This window comes from Saccopteryx bilineata, chromosome 6 (genome assembly GCF_036850765.1).
Source record: "Saccopteryx bilineata isolate mSacBil1 chromosome 6, mSacBil1_pri_phased_curated, whole genome shotgun sequence".
Taxonomy (NCBI): domain Eukaryota; kingdom Metazoa; phylum Chordata; class Mammalia; order Chiroptera; family Emballonuridae; genus Saccopteryx; species Saccopteryx bilineata.
In genome coordinates, this window is record NC_089495.1 from 95,359,341 (window position 1) to 95,364,991 (window position 5,651).

The 5,651-nt window shown below is 35.9% G+C and overlaps 1 pseudogene; it reads right to left on the minus strand.

The window, feature by feature from the left end:
- Nucleotides 1-553: 553 nt before the first annotated feature.
- LOC136309338 (transcription factor AP-2 gamma pseudogene) lies at nucleotides 554-1,469 on the minus strand (annotated as a pseudogene).
- Between the last annotated feature and the right edge of the window lie 4,182 nt (nucleotides 1,470-5,651).

A 5,651-nucleotide genomic window follows, 5' to 3' on the forward strand; every position in this document is an offset into this window, starting at 1 on the left:
TAATTACTTGCTAAGTGCATAGAATCTGCCTCCTGTATGTAGAATTTGATATCTAAAGATGCTAGATAAATACTTGTTTAAAGATACGTATTTAGTGGACACAAACGCCAGCAATTACCTTAACACAGAAAGTTATTGCTGATTTTAATCACATCAAATTGACATTTCAAGAGCAAAGCATGTGGCGTTTTGTTGTTGTTGTTGTTGTTCTTAGCTCAGGGAAAAGATGTAAAAGGTTTGAAAAATTGTTGCACCACTTTCAGAGACAGGAAAATGGGGCTCAAAACAATAAAACATAAAGTTAATGACTAGAGAACCTGTGTTTGTCACCCTCAGATAACTTGTTCAACGTTAAGGAGACGCTGCAGCGCCAAAAAAATATTAAGGACTCCAAGAGGGCACATCAAGATCCTGGAAATCAGCAGAGGCCTTTTGTAATGGGAACGCAGTTTACAAGCTCATCTTGTAACAAGAGGAGTTCCCTCATCCACGACTGAGAGTAGTTTTGGAGATTTTTTTCCTTCCATAAGCTTGTCTTTCGTCACCGCCCTCTTTATTTCCTGTGCTTCTCCATTTTCTCCAGGGTCGTGCTGGAATTGACTGCACTCTGGTCTCCAGATCCATACAGGACTTGTCTATGGTGACCAAAGCTTCTTCGATGTAGTTCTGCACAGCAGACACCTGGCACTAATGGCCTGGCTGCCAAACCTGTGAGCTGTCAGCTCAAGTGAGACAAGCAGTTTGAATGTTTACCTCCAAGACCAATGCCGGCCAGTTGTTCCTGTTGGGTGTTGGGTCTTGGTTGAGAAGGTCTACAAATTCTTTACATACCTGCTGTGCGGCCAGCAGCACGTTCTTTCTCGTTGCCACCTCATTCCATAGTCCCAGATGACATTTGATTAATACTCAGCCACCAATTAACTAGGAAACTCTGCTTCACAGAGATGTGGAAAGTCCTGAGCCAAATGAATGGCCTGCTCTCAGTAAGGACATCAGGAGGGCTACTGGTTCAGCCTTCCATCTCCCACTAGAAGATTAAGTCCAATCTTGTCCAACTTCTCCCACGAGGACAGCCCTCCTTTTTTCAACTGAGTTCTTCTGAGGACACTTCCCACTAATGAGATATTTAAGTACTCAGACGGCGACCATCACCTCTGGACTTCAACAACTGTCACTTTGTATTTTGATGAGGAGTTCAGAGAGGACAATCTTCCAGGGACAGAGCAGGAGACCTCACTGGAGTTCATCCCAAACCTCACCAGCTCCTGTGACAAGGGAGATTCAGAGGTTCTTGGTTACTAAAACGGGACCTTTGCGAATAACAGTGTGATCATTGCAGAAAAAAGTGTTACTCTTCCAATGATCTGCACCTCAACCACCTGTTTTCCCTTGGGACCCTGTTCTCTGCCAGGCCCAGGCATCCAGAGGTGAGCATGTGGGACACAACAGGTTGGAGCCTGGATAGACATTCCTTTGGGCACTCACAGCCCACTGTCTAGCCTAGAGCAGTGGGTTAGCGTGCCTTCCAGCCATCCACGGTGCGAGGGTAGGCTAGTGCCCTCCTGAAGGTGGCGGCTGGTGCAGGGGGTGACGGCAGCCCTAGGTTTCTACCATATGCCTTTATGCAGTATTTGAATTTTAAAATATTTTGTTAGAGTATTTTTTTTTCTTTTAAAATATTTTTTTTAATAAATACTATACTTAGAAGCACTGGAAGTCTTAATTTTGAGGCAGTTAAATTTATCATATTTCCCTTTATGGAGCATGCTTTTTTTATGGCACATCTAAGAATACTTTGCTTCATTTAAGAGAACAAAGAATCTATTAAGCCTTTTCTTCTAGAAGTTGAATATTTGTAGTATAATTATGTTGATTAAAGGTTATTTTCTACTAATTCTATCATCTATTATTTCTCTTTGTTTTCACTGATTGACTTTACTTATCATTAAGTCATATTTTCTTGCTTGTTTGAACATTTTATAATATTTGACTAGATAATAGACATTGTGTTTTTTGTACATTATTGGTTCTTGAATATTTTTATTTTCCCTATTTTATATATTTCTATTTTATATGAATTGTTTTCCTTGGTTTAGATATTTTATTTTACATGAAATTGTTTGATACTGTTGAGACTTGTTTTTAAGCTTTATTATTTTGGGACTGAGCAACTCTCACTTGAAGGCAAACTTTGTCCAACTATTTAACCAAAATCCTACTTGAACCCTGAATACCTGAGTATTCTACTTGCACCCTGTGAATTATAATATTTTCCATTGTGACCAAAGGGAATAATTATTAATCCTTGAAATTCTGTGAGTTCCAGTGATTGTTCCCATTAAACTTTTTAGATGATTTTTTCCACAGCCTTAGTTAGCATCCTCACATTTCTAAACTGATCAGAACTCAGCTGAAGACACAGACTCACCAGATCAAGTGGTGGTGCAGTAGATAGAGCATCTAATAGGGACGCAGAGGACTCAGGTTCAAAACCCTGAGGTCATCGGCTTGAGCACAGGCTCACCAGCTTGAGTGCGAGGTTGCTGCCTTGAGCGTGGGATGCCCCTGGTCTCTGGCTTGAGCAAGGGGTCACTCACTCTGCTGTAGCCCCCCACCCCAGGTCAAGGCACATATGAGAAAGCAATCAGTGAATAACTAAGAAGACTATGGAACCACAATGAAGAATTGATGCTTTTCATCTCGCACTCTTCCTGTCTGTCTGTCCCTATCTGTACTTCTCTTTGTTTCTATAAAAAAAAAGATGCAAAGACTCAAATGGGACAATTTACAAATCTTTACTGCTTCTCTCTCTCAGCAGCTCTTATTTATTTAGTACTCTGTTTTGTAAACTCTTGTCCTCTCCAGCTCTGTCCCTTCAATGTTGGGCTCCACATGGGTGCCCACTCTCAGCACAGACTCTTAGACTGTAACTACAGGCAGTTAACTAAAAAAAATCATACAATTTACCTCATCTGTTTCCCCTTCCCCAAAATCACACTTCTGTGGTGCTTAATCTCCAATACCTGAAACTATGTTTTGATGAGTTTTGTTTATTTTATTCTCATTTTGCATGGAGAAAGTACATTTAGTACCCATCTTGGCCTGTAAAGTTACCAAATGTGTGTCCATGGTAGATCAGGAGTTTTATGCCTCCTATTCTGCACCTGTTTCCATGCCTCCCCATCATCCAAACACTATGCTAACAATATATTATAGGATTTATTTTGATAGTATATAACTACTTGTACAAATTTCTGTATGAGTGAAAGTGAACATGGCAATATAGAGTGTATAAAGTCTTAAGTAATCCTACAAAGTGAACATTCCTGTTTGCATGTGGCTCTCATTTCTAAAATGAGAGAGAATCAGGCTTCTTCAGTTATCTGTCTCTGCACAGTTCAAAATCTGGTTTTACTTTTGTGTCCTCCATGTGTTGGGTAAGTAAAAGAAAAGGGAAGAGAAAACATGAAAAGTTTGTAAGTATTCATCCTGGAAGTGGAATATATTGTTTCTACCCATATTTTATTCTCTTGAGCTTATAACAAATCTAATTATAAAGAAGAATATAAAATTAGTATAACTGTATCCCCAGAATAAAGAGAAAAACAGACTTTGGTGAATAAACTCAAGTAGTTTTTTGTTTGTTTGTTTTTCCTACTTATATTAAAATGTATGTCCATGATTGTGGTGTGTGTGTATGTGTGTCTGTTTTATAATGAAACTACTGATATTTTAAAGTCCATATTAACCTAACTTCAAAACTAGTTAATGCAACATAAAAAATAAAATTAAATAGGAACCTAATTTCACATAGTTGAAATTTCACTATTCCAGAACAAAGGATATGAACTAGGTTTCCAATAAAAGCTAATGTAAGTGTATTTCTCTTACATAGGCAAATAGATTTTTCACACAGCTTAAGACAAAACAATTATAAAAAAATTTAAAAATTCTGCCTGACTGGTGGTGGCACCCCAAATGCTGAGGTTGCAGGTTCAAAACCCCAAGGTCACTGGCTCTAAGTGCAGGCTCATCAGTGCAGGGTCACTAACTTGAGCGGGGAATCATTTACATGATCCCAAACATGCTTGAGCCCAAAGGTCACTGGCATAAAAAGCCCAAAGTTGCTAACTTGAGCTAGGGGATACTAACTAAAGTGAAAGCAACTATAAATTGATGCTTCTCACTGTCTCTCTCCCTTCCTGTCTCTCCCACCCTTTCTCTTTCAAAAAACTAGTAAGAAATTAAATTAAATTAAAATATAATTCTGATTAATCTGTGATATAGAGGACCAGTTTTGTATTTTCATTATATATGCTTTTGTAACATTACCATCAAGCTTGATTTTCTATTATAAAAATTGTTTGATATATTTTCTAAGTTTCTAGTTTAACAATGGATTAGTCAGAGTTTTTCAGAGAAATATAAAAAAATAGGATCTATCTACCATCTGTCTATCTATCTATGGGATTGGCTAATGTGATTATAGAGGCTGATAAGTCTCAAACTCCACAATCTTTTTGTTCAGTTCTCCTGAGAACCAAGAGAGACCATAGTTGTTTGTGTCACCACAGAGAAATACCCAGGATAATGTTTGATCTTATATCTAGATATCTTATGAAAGTCAAGTTAACACATAAAGTTAATCATCAGAATATTATTCCAGTGTCGTTATGTTCTAAGAGTGGGATACAAATGTATTAGAAAAATAACAGTTGAATTTCTTTCCAGTGGAGAGTTATACCAATATAAATATAATTTTGCCAATAAAATTATAAAAATAAAGACAGTGGCTGATATAGAACAAAGCATGTATTATGAATCAATATTTTAAAATGTATGACTCAGCTTTTTATCTGTATTTTTCTATGTATCAATATATCTAATGTAAATTTGTTTATACCTGTAACTTTTTTCTTTCAAAAAGCATTACTTGTGAGGGTCCAAGTTTCTTAAAAATTAGTTACATCAAACAAAATATAGCAAAAGATTTATCACTACTGTCATGATTCATAAATTCAAGTATTCCTTACTCTAATTCCTGCCCCACTTTCAAATATCAGCCCCTCATAAGGCTATCTCTTTGGCCTTTGATTATATTTAGCTGTATGTGAATAGCAGAGGGTTAGGGAGAGATTATCCATTGTGGTGTAACTCTGTATTGATATTAAACTGAAACATTTTAACACATTTAGATTTATTAAAATAATAAATAATTTTTGAAAGAACTTTTTAAAGGATAAAAAATAAAACTTATCTAGAAAAAAATATGTAAACATTTATTTCCTCAAGCAAAATGTATATACAGTGTGAGGTAAAAGTAGGTTTACAGTTATGAGTATGCAAAACAGTTTATTCTTGTATTTTTATTTATTAATAATTGTATTATTTTTTCAAATAAACAACTATAAACCTACTTCACCCCAACTTGTATATGTAATATATTATTATACATAAAGAATATATTATATTTGTGGAAATATTGCTTGTACATATTTTTCTCACAGAAAGTATGAGTTAAAACCAAATTTAATTTATAATTATATATTGTTTTATTTTGTAGTTTCAATTTATTTTAACTCTTGAACAATAACCAGGGAGAACAAAAAAAGAAGAAATACAATGACCACAGGGATATTTTACAATAATTG